The following is a 15766-nucleotide window of genomic DNA, read 5'->3' as shown; positions in this document are numbered from 1 at the left end:
GGCTTCCCCCTAGGCAGCCACTCCTCCTTGCTATAGGCGGTAGTGGTGGAGTAATCCGGAAGGGACGCCTTTCCCTTCTTGGGCGTCCTAGCCTCCCCCTCCGGGGCGGCTTTCCTCTTCTTCTCCTCCCCAGTGCGGGGAGACAGAGTTTCTTCGTGTTTTCCCCCGCCTCCACGGGAGGAATCTGCCTCGTCGTCTTCGGACTACGAGGGTATGACGGCCTTGCGCCGGTTACCCTTCCCGGTCCCTTGGGCGGCCTTCTTAGGCCCCTCACCCTCTCCGGATGGGGCGGCCTCTTCTTCTTCCTCCTCCCCTTCGGGGGAGGAGTGTTCCTCATCGTCTTCGGACGAGGCGACCTTACGCCGGAGACCCTTCCTGGTCCCCGGGGCCTTCTTTTCGGCCTTCTTTTCTGGCACCTTGTAGGGCGCCGGGACTAGCATCTCCGCCAGGAGAGCATCTGCTGGACCTTCTGGTAGTGGAGCCGGACAGTCAACCCACTCCGCCGTCTCCACATACTCCTGATCAAATGCACACAATGACTTAAGATTCCCCCATGAATACGTTGGGAAAAACTGCATCCGGTGGTAGTCAGAAAACTCACCGGACGGGGGAGCCGCGTGGTGTGAAGTCCGTGGTCCTCGGATGTGGGAGGAGGTATTTTGGAGGCCTTGAATAGCGCCTTCCATGCTCCCTTGTGCGTCATGCCATAGAGCTTTTGAAGCGTCTGGTGTTCAGGCGGGACGAACTCCCACAGATTAAAAGCCCGCCTTTGGCACGGGAGAATCCTGCGGACAAGCATGACTTGGACCATGTTGACAAGCTTGATTTTCTTGTCCTTCATATTCTTGATGCAGTTCTGGAGTCCGGTCAGCTCCGTAGGCTCGCCCCAGGCCAGGCCCTTCTTTTCCCAGGAGGTGAGCGACATGGGGATTCCGGATCGGAATTCGGGGGTCGCCGCCCAGTTGGTGTCGCGCAGCTCAGTGATGTAGAACCACCCCGATTGCCACCCTTTCACGGTCTCCACGAAGGAGCCATCTAGCCAGGTGATGTTGGGCATCTTGCCCACCATGGCACCTCCGCACTCCGCTTGCTGGCCGCTCACGATCTTCGGCTTCATGTAGAAGATTCGTAGCCACAAGCCGAAGTGAGGCTTGATGCAGAGGAACGCCTCGCACATGACGATAAATGTCGAGATGTTGAGGACTAAATTTGGGGCTAGATCATAGAAATCTAGCCCGTAGTAGAACATGAGCCCGCAGACGAAGGGATGAAGTGGAAATCCCAGTCCACGGATGAAGTAGGCGAGAAACACGACCCTTCTCGTGGGGTTCCGAAGTTGGAGTGATCTGCCCTTCGTCCGGTAGCCGGTGCATGATGTCTGCGGCCAAGTATCCGGCCGCCCGGAGCTTTGCAATATGCTCTTCCTTCATGGTGGACGCCACCCACTTGCCTCCTACTCCGGACATGTTTGGCTGTGCGGAGAAAGCGTGAACTAGGGCGCTGGAGCTCGAGGGTGTGAGAATGGATAAGCAGAGAAGAAAGAAGGCGTGGGTGAAAATGGCGAACCCTCATCCCTTTATAGAGGCGACGAAAGCGGTGCACCTCCCCACTTGCCCGTTGAGAATCACTTATTTCCCAAGCGCCACGATTGATGGTGCGGTTGGGTTACCCGTACCCGTATTGATGGGAATCCCTTGATAAGGGGACATGATCTCTGCTTTGACAAGACGTGCCGAGGAAACCGCCTCGCAATGTGCTCTTATGCTGGTTGTGGGAAAACGGTTCGAATAATGATCCGACCGTAGTGTCCTGTCACGTTGTCTAAAGTTGTCAGCAGGTCACATTTGTGAAATATTATTCTCTCTACGGTGGTATGTGAAGATCATCTTGCAGATCCGGACACGGTTTAGGTGTTCAATAATTACTTTGGGGAATTCGGATATGGAACCCGCCTTGCAATGCCGAAGACAGAACTGCGTGCCGGACTCATCGTCATTGAAGCCTGGTTCAGGGGCTACTGAGGGAGTCCTAGAGTAGGGGGTATCCGGACAGCCGGGCTATATACTTTGGCCGGACTGTTGGACCATGAAGATACAAGACTCAAGACTCCGTCTCGTGTCCGGATGGGACTCTCCTTTGCGTGGAAGACAAGCTTAGCGATCCGGATATTATATTTCCTTCTTTGTAACCGACTCCATGTAAACCCTAGCCCTCTCCGGTGTCTATATAAACCAGAGAGTTTAGTCCTTAGAGGGATGATCACAATCATAATCATCATAGGCTAGCTTCTAGGGTTTAGCCTCTACGATCTCGTGGTAGATCAACTCTTGTAATACCCATATCATAAATATCAATCAAGCAGGAAGTAGGGTTTTACCTTCATCAAGAGGGCCCGAACCTGGGTAAACATTGTGTCCCTTGCCTCCTGTTACCATCAGCCTTAGACGCACAGATCGGGACCCCCTACCCGAGATCTGCCGGTTTTGACACCGACAGGCGCCCCTTGCACGGGCGCAGATCCTGATGCGGCGCCTCCGGAGATGCCTACCTCCTGAAGCCTTGAGTTGGGTGATGTCTTCTTCTTCTTGGGAATTGCCTCGGGAAGGTTCCCTCCTTTGTTGTCTGGGTCCTCGATTGATGCAGCTTGAAAGGCACGCTCGAGGGAGCACACCGCATCCTTCTCCTCACAAGGGACTGTGATGATTCTGCCGCTTCCCGGCATCTTGCGGACATTGTAACCATGGTGAGTCACCGCCATGAACTTGGCCAAGGCTAGATACCCGAGGATGACATTGTATGGCAGGTGAATGTGGGCAACGTCGAAGTCGATGAGCTCAGTACGGTAGTTCTTGCATTGTCCGAAGGTGACAGGGAGGCAAACCTGCCCTATCAGAGTGGTGAGCCGTCAGTGACTCCTGAGAAAGGCTTGGTTGGCTGAAGTTGATCATAAGGCACTTGGAGGTTGTTGAACTTTTCGACGGACAAAATATTGAGTCCTCGCCGCCATCGATGAGGGTCCTGGTAACTTGCACATTGATGATGACTGGGGAACAAAGCATTGGGAGGACGCCAGCTGTAGCCGCACACTTGAGCTGATCCACTGAACTGAACATGATGGCACACGTAGACCACCTGAGAGGGCGTGTGGCCTCAAGCTTGGGGAGGACTGCATTCACCTCGCGAGCAAACTGCTTGAAGATGCGCTGAGAGGCTGGGGCCTGGGCGTCGCCCAAGATGCAAGTGATAGCACGCGGCTCCTGGAAGCCCCCAGCCCCCTCGTCCTGGTGGTGGTCGTCATTCCTTCTTGGCGGTGGTGGCAGAGGAGGGAGGCCTGCGTTGCCCTGAGGACGGTCCTCACGAGGCTGATCCCTCCAAGCCCCCTCGCGAGGCTGGTCTTGCCAGCGATCCTTGCAAGGGTAGTCATGCCACTCCTGGCGAGGGCCTCAGTCGTCCCATCGTCCTCCACCTCTTCCTCCTCCTCGGTCGTAGCCCCGGCCATTGCGCTCGGGGCGTCGACCGATGCGTCCTTCCCGAACGGCTCTGAGCTCCTTACATTCGTTGGTGTTGTGGGTGTAGAGGTTGTGGTAGGCGTAGAACTGGTTGCCTTTGGATGACTCCTGTTGGCCCCTGCCGTGCTGCATGTCTGGTTCTGCTGCAAGCACCGCTGCTCCTTTGCGCTTCACGTCCTTGGCCTTGGCTTTCTTCTCTTCTAGGTCAGCAGCTGGAAGCTCAAGAAGGGAGAGGCGCCCCTCCTCAGCCCTTGCGCCCTTGGTCGCCAGGTTGAACAGCTCCAGAGATGTGCACAGATCCTCGTGGATAGCCAGCTCCTCCATCTTGACGTTGCGAACACCGTCAGAGAATGTTGAGATGATGGCCTCCTCGGTCACCTTGGGAATCTTGAGGCGAGCGCTGTTGAAGCGCTAGATGTACTTCTGCAAGGTCTCCCCAGGCTGCTGCTTGATGCGGCGCAGGTCACCCATGACTGGAGGACGGTCGCGAGTGCCCTGGAAGTTGGCGATGAAGTGGGTGCGCATTTCGTCCCAAGAGGAGATCGAGCCGGGAGGCAGGCTCAGGAGCCAGGTGCGGGCACCATCCTTGAGCGCCATGGGAAACCAGTTCACCATGACCTTTTCGTCTCCGTTCGCCACCTCGATGCCCAGCTCGTAGAGCTACAGGAACTCCGCGGGGTCGGCAGTGCCGTCATAGCGAGGATGCAGATCTGGCTTGAACTTGCCCGGCCAGGCAACACTGTGTAGCTCGGAGGTGAAGGTGCGGCAGCCTGCTGTGGCCACCGGAGACCTTTGCAGACGTGGGGCTTGCTCTTGGAGATTCCCGCGCATCGCCGCCAGGGGCAGTGCGGGGTCTTCACGTGCTGGCGCAGGGATGCGGTCTTGACGTGCTGGAGCGGGGAGCACGCGAGCGCCTTCTTGAGGCCGAGGGATCTCTTGGCAGCTCCTTTCTTGTTGCACACGCACTGGATGCGGTGGGTCTCATCCAGGGGCCGCGCGCCTTGGAGCCAGGGCACCTTCTTGGGGAGGAGGTGGCGGAGGCACCTCCTGAGCTGCAACACCCACGCAGGACAGAGGGTGAGGTAGTGAGAGAGATGGCGCAGGAGAGCCCCCTGCGGCACTGACGAGCTCGGTGATGTGAGCGAGCCACTCCTCGTAGAGGTTGTCGACCGGGCGGTAGTGCAGGAGTTCACGTGCCACAAGCAATGCGGCCCGCGCGTCCATGGGAGCACGACAAGCGTGAGACGACGAACCGGCTGGGGTTAGCAACGGAGTAGCGGTGCGGCCTTCCCGCCGCACTGAGGGGTGCAGCGAGGACGCTTGCTGCTTGTTCCCCGCCGGGCCAATGGCGGCGTTGGTGGTAGGTGACAGAGAACGACGAGGAGGCCCACCGACGGGAGCCGTCTGGGCGACGCAGGAGGCGAGAGCAGCACGACGCTCGGTGCGATCTCGGCGAGCGTCTGCCATGGATGCGACAGACGACGGAACACGGGACAGCGGAAGAAAGATTCCGGTGCACCCCTGCCTCGTGCACCAAATGTCGGATATTGGGTTTCGGCAAAACCCTTAAGGTTTGAACTCTAGGGTGCGCACGAAGATCTACTCCCTACTGATCCACGTCCCAACGCTTCGCCGTGAATCTAAGCTACACGATGAACAACACAAGGGACACAATGTTTATACTAGTTCGGGCAACCGTTGTGGTGTAATATCCTACTCTAGTGTGTGGTGTGGTGGATTGCCTCTGGGGCTGATGATGAACAGTACAGAGGAAGAACAGCCTTGCGAGGGGTGTTCTTGTGGTGGTGTGTGTCGGTGTCAAAACCAGCGAATCTCGGGTAGGGGGTCCCGATCTGTGCGTCAAGGATGATGGTAACAGGAAGCAAGGGACACATATGTTTACCCAGGTTCGGGACCTCTCGATGGAGGTAAAACCCTAGTTCCTGCTTGGTTAATATTGAAGATATGGGGAGTACAAGAGTAGATCTACCACGAGATCGTAGAGGCTAAACCCTAAGAGCTAGCCTATGATGGTATGATTGTAATTGTGATCGGTCTTCTAAGGACCAACCTCTCCAGTTTATATAGACATCGGAGAGGGCTAGGGTTTACATGGAGTCGGTTACAAGGAAGGAAATATAATATTCGGATTGCCAAGCTTGCCTTCCACGCAAAGGAGAGTCCCATCCGGACACGGGCCGAAGTCTTGAGTCTTGTATCTTCACGCTTCAATAGTCCGGACGTGGTACACAGTCCGGCTGTCTGGATACCCCCTAATCCAGGACTCCCTCAGTAGCCCATGAACCAGGCTTCAATGACGATGAGTCCGGCGCGCAGTATTGTCTTCGACATTGCAAGGCGGGTTCCTTCTCCGAATACTCCAGAACGGTTATCGAACACGTAGACCGTGTCCGGGTCTGCAAGATGATCTTCACATGACATAAATCCGATCTGCTGGCAATCTTCGTGTGTCATGCCCGTGCATCGTGGCCTGGTCCAACACGAACCGGCGTTTCATATCCCACCACGACTCATGTTACGAGGCGGTTTTATTGGCACGTCCCGTCGAGGCAGAGATCGTGTTCCTTTTATTACGGGATTTTACATTAACATAGGCATGCGTGACCCCACGACGGCTGTTGGTATAACTCCGCGTGTTTTTAGATAAGCCTCAAACGGTCACACCGAGGACTCTTGATATTCACCCCCTTTATAAAGGGGTCGAGGTCTATGCCTCTTTTCCACCTTCCTCTCGCCTTCTCGGACCTCAAGTTCTAACACCCGAAACCCAAGACTCAACACACCAGATCCTCCAATATGTCTGGATCCATCCCTTAGGGCTGATGGGTGGCCTCCTCGATTCAAAAGGAAGACATTGCGAGGCTTAGGGAGGTCAGATACCTGACCACCAATATTCAGCACAGGCTTCCTACTCCAGGGCAGGTCATCCCCACACCGGAGCCTAATGTGTGCGTTGTTTTTGTCCCACACTTCCTCCACGGCTTGGGCTTTACCCTTGACCCCTTTTGAGGGGGCTCATGTTCTATTATGGGTTGGATTTTCATGATCTGGCTCCAGACGCCATCCTCCATATCTCGTCATTCATTATCGTGTCTGTGGCTTTTCTCCATGTCACCCCACACTTCGGCTTATGGCTTAAGACCTTCAACGTGAAGCCGAAGATGATCAAGGGGCGGCATGCAGAGTGCGGAGGTGCCATGATAAGCAAGAACGCCGATGCCCCATGGCCAGAGGGTTCCTTCCCGGAAGTATCTGACGTATGGCAACGGAGGTGGTTTTATGTCACGGCTCCCAGAGGCACAAAGTGGGTGGCTGCTCCCGAGTTCCCCTCGGGCCCTCCATCACAACTAGCGTCCTGGACCGACATAGGGAGGAGTTGGGGGCCCGCTGGTGATGTACCAATACTGCAAAATCACATATGGGAGTTTCTCAAGAGGGACATCAACCTCGTCAGCGTAATGCAAGTGATGTTAATCCGACGAATGTTGCCATGCCAACGCCGGCCTCTTTGGATGTGGGAGTTCAATCTGGAGGGTTCGTGGACTGTCAAGCACTTCTTCGGCTTGAAGCTCGGAGAGATGTGCAAATTATTCTTCGGACCGAAATTAGAGTGTCCGTACACTACCGAGGATGCGGGGCTAAGCTGCAATCGCCTAGATACCCAAGTAAGTAATGTTGACACTGGACACCTTGTTTTGAGTTTGTCATAGTTGTTTATTCTGAAAATCATCCGTGGCCAGGAATGGCTCAACAAGGCGGAGAGAATCAGGTGTCCGGCGCCACTTCCCGAGGGTTCGCCTGGTCCCACCATGGCCAAGATGCTTGACTGGGTACTCAGCAGGATGCCCTCGAGGAAAGACAAGGGGGAGAACGAAGAAACCAAACTCCACACGCTACGCATCCGAATCGGGGGAATTGCTACCTCCCTTAAGGGGGATAGTCGGGAAAGGGAGGCTAAGGCCTCCTCCCCGCGTGGGAAGAAGAGGGCAGCCTCTGAAAACTTGGAGGCGGAGATGCCCAAATCAGGGAGAAAGACATCCCCAGGGGGCCTTGCCCCGAGGGGCACCCTCACCGCACCATGCCCTCCAATTGGCCAGCCCTCCACCAAGCTATAAGCCAATCTACAATCTGAAGGTGCTGTGTTTCTCCTAGATTAATAACCAGGATTCAACTTTTTGCAGTCCGGCCAGCAGCTCTTCTCAACAGGGTTCGTCTTCGGGGGACCTTCCTCCGGAGATGATGGAGAGCGAGACCCCACCCCCTTCTCCGACTCATGAAGCGGGCGACACCGAGGTGTCATCATGGAGGAGTCCGGATCTGCCGAAGCCGGAAGTCCATTCGTCAGCCACCCTGTGCCCAGAGCATTTGGCTACAACGGGGGGCGATGGGAAGAGTCCGGCGCAGTTCGATGTCCGGCCGGACGTACTGACGGTCTTACTGGAGCGAGCTGCGCTCTCGGAGGAGCACCGGTCATTAATGAGCGCAGTGCTCAAGAAGATTTCATCCGCTACAAGCGGTTTGAATGAAGCATTCACAGCCTGCTTAGAGGATTTGAGGTATGTAATGAAGAATACACTATTTCTTTGGCTGGGAGGCGCGCGCTAGGTGTGCTCCCTATAGATAGTAGCCCCTGAGACTCTGGTTGCCCGCCCTAGGCGGCAAACGGGGGATCGTAAACCAATGGTTGTGATGTACATATGTGCAGGTACCTATGGGTCCGGACGCCGGCCAGTCCGTTGAAGTTGTCGAACTAACGAGGCAAATTGGATCGATTGATGCCGATATCACGCTGGTGAATGAGCGGCTGGACAAATCACAAGGTATGTTGTCATGTCTTCCCTTGTATAGGAAAATATGAAGGTGGCATGATATTGATGTAATATGTTTGGACTGCAGATGGTGATGCTGCCGTGGAGGCCCTAAGGGTGCAACTTGCTCAAGTGAAGGAACAAGCTCGGGTGAGCAATGCGGCTGCCCTAAAGGCGGCCGAGGAATTGAGGGCTGAACAGGCTGCTCATCGCCGAAGCGAGGAGAAGATATCCGAAATGGCTGTTGAGTTAAAAAATGCCGCTGACAGGTATGAGCTCCTTAAAAAGGAGCATGAGGGTAGTTCGGCCGACCTGAACAAGGCACTTAATGCCACCAAGGAAATACGGACCGAGCTCAGGGGTGCACGGGAGGAGCTTCAACAGGCCGGTAAATCGCGGCTGGGAGCTCCTATTTGCTGCGGACGAAGTTTTTCGATCCGAAGTACGCTCCCCTGGATGGACGCTGGAGTCCGGCGGATGCATATGCGGATCTAGCAAAGAGTACAGGTGACGCTGCCGAGTTCTTCAAAGATCAAGGTGATAAGGAAGTGGAGAAGCTTTTCTGGTCGCAATTCCACGCTCCCACTCGCCCGCTGCCGTTAAGTGACAAGATGGCTGCTGTAGCGGAGCTCCATAGGTTGTCCGAGCTTGTAATGCGGTCCGTAATAGACCATCTTTGGCCAAAGGGCCTAAGCCGGACAGTTACTTTGGCTTGGTGCAACAATTCCTTGTACCCGTGCCCCTGATCGATGCCATGAGAAGGTCGGCGTGCATAGAAGGTGCACGGATGGCTCTTGCCCGCGTTAAAGCCTATTGGACAGACATGGAGACCACCATTATAGCGGCCCAGGATCCGGTGGGGGGCCAATATCTGGCCGAGCACTACTTGGCGCAGGTCACAGAAGATGCCCGCATAATAGAGGCACGGTGCTCAAAAATGTCTTATTAGAATGATGTTCATTTTGGTTATGGGGCTAGATTTATACTATTTACCTAAGAATATGATTATTTCCCTTGTGCGGCCATTTATATATATATGTATATATAAATATGTAATCTGAAATTAGCAGTCGTTGGCTTCAGCCCCCACGCATAAAATGTGGAGGTGTTCGCGAAAAAATATGCTTAATCACACTTGATCCAATGTCTTGGTCCATTAAGGAGGTGATTGCACGACGAACTAGGCAACCGGACTATATAGCTGTAACACTTTCGCTTAGCCACGGGATTATAACGTGGGGCTACTATGTAGCCCCTGGTACCTTCGCGTGCATCCGAATACGGGCGCGTATGTACCTGGCCGGGAAATGGCCCTTCGTTGATGCGGAGGAATCCTAAAGATTCCGGTGAGTCATCGAGTGGTTGATCAGTCTCTCGTTGTATCATGACAGTCTGTTTTCGGCTTTCTCTACTGCGGTGCTCATCCGGAATAACCAGGGCACAATCGCAGTAGTTCTCCTTTGGCCACCCTAGCCGATAATAACGGAATGTAAGGCGGCAGACCCAGGAGCCGGGCTAACCCAACATTTGACCAAAGACATGACTCAAAGCTGATGCATATAAGGCCAAACTCGTGATGCCGAACACTCAAGAAGGTATTCGGACTTTATAGCAGGTGATGGGCTCTAGAATGCCCATTCATTATAAACCTTGTGTTTCCAGGTACGTGCGTTGATCTGTCATGGCGAAATGCCAAAAACGGCAGTATCCTCTGTGGGTATAGAACCCATGGGATGGTTAAACAACAAGAGGCAATAAAAAGGTTTACGCATGGGCTTAATCTACAAAGAAACCTGTTGAACGGGGCCCTGCTGCACGTCTGCGCCTTTGTCTCCGTTGTGCCGTATCCTGGAAGGGTATCCCACGAACGTTGTCTGTGGAAAAAGAAAACTCATAGGGGAGTACAACGTGAGTATGGATAGTAAAAGTGTAAGATGTTGGCCTGCCCATAAGGTTGAGCCAAGTGTGGGACTGTAATTATAGCCCCTGGTGTCTGCTATGGGATTACATGTACGGTGCCCTGTTTCGATATGGGATGCCGGACTCGTCTAACCGTGTCTGTGGTCTTAATGACCAGTCATGTTTTTTTTTATGTTAGAGGCCGCTTATAGTCCGGCCCCTAGGGGCGTCGCGTGTTCCTCTGCGCCTGAAAAGCACTCTGTTATTCCGCTAACGGTGATGACGCCACGTGGACCGGGCATCTTGAGTGTAAGGTAGCCATAGTGTGGCGGTGCGTTGAAGCGGGCGAAGGCCGTTCTTCCAAGCAATGCGTGATAGTTGCTTTGGAAGGGTGCAATGATGAAGAGTAGTTCTTCGCTTCTGGAGTTGCCTGGAGAGCTGAATGTTACCTCCAGTATGATGGAGCCCCTGCTATAGGCTTCAACGCCTGGCATCACCCCTTCAAAGGTGGTGTTGATTTTACTGATCCTGGATGGGTCTATCCCTATCCTGCGGACAGTGTCCTCATATATTAAATTGAGACTGCTGCCGCTGTCCATGAGGACGTGGGTGAGATGGTATCCATCGATTATTGGGTCAAGCACCAAGGCATCTGATCCTTCGCGCTGAATACTAGTTTGGCCGTCCAGGTGATCGAAGGTGATCGGATAAGACATCCAGTAGTTAGGTGTGGGTACGATGGGCTCTATATCACGCGTGTCTTTATGGGCGCGTTCGTGCCTTATCAAGGATGTGCGAGTCGCGTGGATCATGTTCACTGTTTTAACCTCTGGCGGGAATTTTTTCTGTCCCCCAGTGTTCGGCTGGCGAGGTTCATCCTCGTCTTCACTTGGTGTTTCCCTTCCCTTGTGTTCGGCGTTTAGTTCGCCGGCCTTCTTGAAGACCCAACACTCTCTGTGCGTGTGGTTCGCAGGTTTGTCGGGGGTGCCATGAATTTGGCATAGTCTGTCCCGGACTCTGTTCAGACCGGATGGTCCCTCTTTACTGCCTTTAGATGGCTTATTCTGCTGGTTAGGTCGAGAGCCCCCGAATCCGGCATTAACCGTTGTGTTATCCGGGCTCTCTTCCTTGTTTTGGCGTTTGTTTTTATTACGCCGTGGCTTCCCGTTGCCATCCCTTATTTCAGATGTGCTGGGGTCGCTGGTGCCTTTACGGGCTAGCCAGCTATCTTCACCCGCGCAAAAGCTGGTCATAAGGCTTGTTAGGGCTGCCATTGTCCTAGGCTTTTCTTGGCCGAGGTGTCTGGCGAGCCACTCGTCGCGGATGCTATGTTTGAATGTCACTAAGGCTTCGGCATCCGGACAATCAACAATTTGATTCTTCTTAGTGAGGAATCTGTTCCAAAGCTTGCGGGCGGACTCTCCAGGTTGTTGGATTATGTGACTTAAATCGTCAGCATCCGGAGGCCAGACATAAGTCCCTTGAAAATTGGCCCTGAAAGCGTCCTCGAGTTCCTCCCAGCTCCCAATTGAATTTTTGGGGAGGCTTTTCAACCAGTGCCGAGCTGGTCCCTTCAGTTTGAGGGGGAGGTATTTCATGGCGTGGAGGTCATCCCCATGAGCCATATGTATGTGAAGGATAAAGTCCTCAATCCAGACCCCTGGGTCTGTCGTTCCGTCGTATGCCTCTATGTTCACAGGTTTAAAGCCCTGTGGGAATTCATGGTCCAGTACTTCATCAGTAAAGCACAGGGGGTGAGCAGCCCCTCTGTATTTGGACATAGTGTGGCATACCGTCGGCTGTTGTTGTGTTTGATGTTTATTCCGAACTGGTATTTGGTTGGTGTGATCGTTTTGGTGACCATAGTCCCTCGTCGGGGTGTGTCCTTTAGATCCGTAGATGGATCTAGCTGCGCCGGCCTTCTCATCAAGGTGATCACGTAGATCACGTGCGGGGTCGGTGGCCGTTCTGTTGCGGTTGTGGAGCGGTAAGTTGGGCCTCCTGGTCGTATTAGTCTTTGGTGGAATGGCCTCGTCGTCGAATTCCGGCAGTAGCTTGCGTTTTGGATAGCTCTTTGTATGGCGGTCATTGCCATATCTTTCTTCAGTTTCTAGCACTTTGTTCCATCTGCGGCTGAGCGTTTCCTGTGCGGCCTTGAGCCGTTGCTTCTGCTTCTTCAGACTTCTCGCTGTCGCCATAAACTTTCTGTGGAGGTTCTCTCTTTCCATGCGTTCTTCCGGAATGAAGAATGCATCATCGTCTGGACTGTCTTCTTGTCCTGGGCCGGTTTGATGAACTCGTCCCTCTGGATCATTGTCCTCGGGCGTCTGCTACGAACTGTGTTCGGCGTGACCTGGTTCTTCCTGCTCCATCGCTGGTTCCGTATGGTCGTTGTTGCCTTCGGGGTTGACCGGAGTATCGATCCTTCTAGCGCTCTTGCTGATGTTTTTACTGTTGCTGGACTTGGAACAGCGTCTGCGCCGTTGCTTTGGCTTTTTCCCGGGGGTTTTATCTTCCGGATTGTCACCGTCGTCCTCCTTGGGCTTATCCACCATGTATATGTCGTGTGACGAGGCGGAAGTCCGGTACCCCATAAATTCTGAATCTTCCCTTGCATTGTTGTCCATGTCGTTGATGCCTTCGGAGTCAAAGTCAAGCACGTTGGTTAAATCATCAACCGTGGCAATGAAGTGGGTGGTGGGTGGGCAACGAATTCCGTCGTCATCTGCTTCCCACTCAAGCCGGACATAGTTCGGCCCAGAGTCTCCTGACAAAGAGAGAGACTTCAATAAGTACAGCATGTCGCCAAAGGGCGACTGCTGAAAGACGTCCGTCGCGGTGAACTCCATTACCGGAGCCCAACCAGGCTCGGCGGAATCGGAACGCGCGGACTGGAACCTACATCCGGATATGAATCCGGGGGTCCGGAGTCACAGGCTTCCTCAGAAGGGAGGCCTGTGTTTGTCTCTACCGCCGATGAGGGTACGGCCTGCGGGGCGGGGTCCATCCCTCCATCCCCAGGCAACACAGTCTGCTCCGGATTCGAGTCCAGGGCTACTGCAGGGGTGATATACCGAGTGTTGTTCGACAGCAGGTTCAGGCCATGCTCATCGTGACTGTCTGGTGCCCCTCGCGCTGGCCCGAATCCATCGAAGATCAAGTCTCTGCGGATATCCGCCATGTAGTTCACGCTTCCGAACCTGATTTGATGGCCAGGGGCATAGCTATCGATCTGCTCCAGATGGCCAAGCGAATTGGCCCGCAGTGCGAAGCCGCCAAACACGAAGGTCTATCCGGGGAGGAAAGTCTCGCCCTGGATCGCGTTGTTGATGACGATTGAAGGAGCCATCAATCCTGACAGCAACGACACATAGAACTCTCAATGAAAGCACCAATGTCGGTGTCAAAACCGGTGGATCTCGGGTAGGGGGTCCCGATCTGTGTGTCAAGGCTGATGGTAACAGGAAGCAAGGGACGCAGATGTTTACCCAGGTTCGGGCCCTCTTGATGGAGGTAAAACCCTACTTCCTGCTTGATTAATATTGAAGATATGGGTAGTACAAGAGTAGATCTACCACGAGATCGTAGAGGCTAAACCCTAAGAGCTAGCCTATGATGGTATGATTGTAATTGTGATCGGTCTTCTAAGGACCAACCTCTTCGGTTTATATAGACACCGGAGAGGGCTAGGGTTTACATGGAGTCGGTTACAAGGAAGGAAATATAATATCCGGATCGCCAGGCTTGCCTTCCACGCAAAGGAGAGTCCCATCCGGACACGGGCCGAAGTCCTGAGTCTTGTATCTTCACGCTTCAATAGTCCGGACGTGGTACATAGTCCGGCTGTCCGGATACCCCTTAATCCAGCACTCCCTCAGTGTGCTTGGAGAGGTATCGCTCCGTCTCTGTTTGTTCTAGGTGAGAACTCCCTCCCTTTCTACGGTGGTGGCTATCTCTATTTATACAGGCCCTGGTCTTCTTCCCAAATATTGAGCGAGAAGGGAGACAACAACGGCCATTTTGAAGGGGAACAACTAGTGCAAGTTATCCTGACTAAAGTTGGTATTCGACTGCCAAAGGCACTGGCGATGACGCCATCTTGGGCTCCACGGTGACCTCCGTCCTGCCGCACAGCTGGTCTTGGTCTTGTTGCACCGATATGGTAACCTTTGCTTGATGCCTTGATACTCTGCGCCTGCGCTCGCCCCCTTTGCACCAAAGAGGAAACGAGGACAATGCGCAGGCTGGCGCCCGCTGTCGGTGTAAAAACTGGCGGATCTCGGGTAGGGGGTCCAGAACTGTGCGTCTAAGGCTAATGGTAACAGGAGGCAGGGGACACGATGTTTTACCCAGGTTCGGGCCCTCACGATGGAGGTAATACCCTACTTCCTGCTTGATTGATCTTGATGATATGAGTATTACAAGAGTTGATCTACCACGAGATCGTAGAGGATAAACCCTAGAAGCTAGCCTATGATTATGATTGTTGTTATCCTACGGACTAAACCCTCCGGTTTATATAGACACTGAAGGGGGCTAGGGTTACACAGAGTCGGTTACAAAGAAGGAAATCTACATATCTGAATATCCAAGCTTGCCTTCCACGCAAAGGAGAGTCCCATCTGGACACGGGACGAAGTCTTCAATCTTGTATCTTCATAGTCCAACAGTCCGACCAAAGTATATAGTCCGGCTGTCCGAGGACCCCTTAATCCAGGACTCCCTTAGTAGCCCCTAAACCAGGCTTCAATGACGATGAGTCCGGCGCGCAGATTGTCTTCGGCATTGCAAGGCGGGTTCCTTCTCCGAATAATCGATAGAAGAATTAGAACACAAGGATCGTGTCTGGCTCTGCAAAACAAATTCCACATACCACCATAGAGAGTATAATTTTCCACAAATCTAATCTGCCGGCAGCTTTTTATGACATCACGCCACAGTTCGGTCTTTATTTGAACCGTTTTCATAACCAACCACTACATGCGCTGCGAGGCGGTTTTATTGGCACGTCTTGTCGAAGCAGAGATCATGTCCCCCCTTATCATGGGATTCTCATCAATACAGGTGTGGGTAGCCCAACTGTGTCTTGTTTAATATGACTCCTCGATTTTAGGCAAGTCCCAAACGGTCACGCGGGGGACGCTTGATATTCGTCCTCTTTATAAAGGGGGGACAAGGCATGTCCTTTTCTTTCCACGCTCGATCCTTTCCCTCCCGCACCTCGAGTTCCAACACCCAAGGCTCGAGCTAATGTACTTCAGTCCTTCGACCATGTACAGATCCAATCAAGGCTGGTGGATGGCCTCCTCCGTCACAGAGGAGGACATCCGGAAGCTGAGGGAGGCCAGGTATCTCACCGCCGAGATTCTGCATAGGCTACCTGCTCAATGGCGGGTCGTCCCCACTCCCGAACCCAACGAGAGCATTGTTTTCATATCCCACTTTCTCCGAGGGCTAGGTTTTAGCGTTGATCCCTTCGTAAGAGGGCTCATGTTCTACTACGGACTAGATTTCCATGATCTAGCTCCG

This window comes from Triticum dicoccoides, chromosome 3B (genome assembly GCF_002162155.2).
Source record: "Triticum dicoccoides isolate Atlit2015 ecotype Zavitan chromosome 3B, WEW_v2.0, whole genome shotgun sequence".
In the NCBI taxonomy this organism is placed as follows: domain Eukaryota; kingdom Viridiplantae; phylum Streptophyta; class Magnoliopsida; order Poales; family Poaceae; genus Triticum; species Triticum dicoccoides.
Note: the sequence above shows the minus strand (reverse complement) of the source record.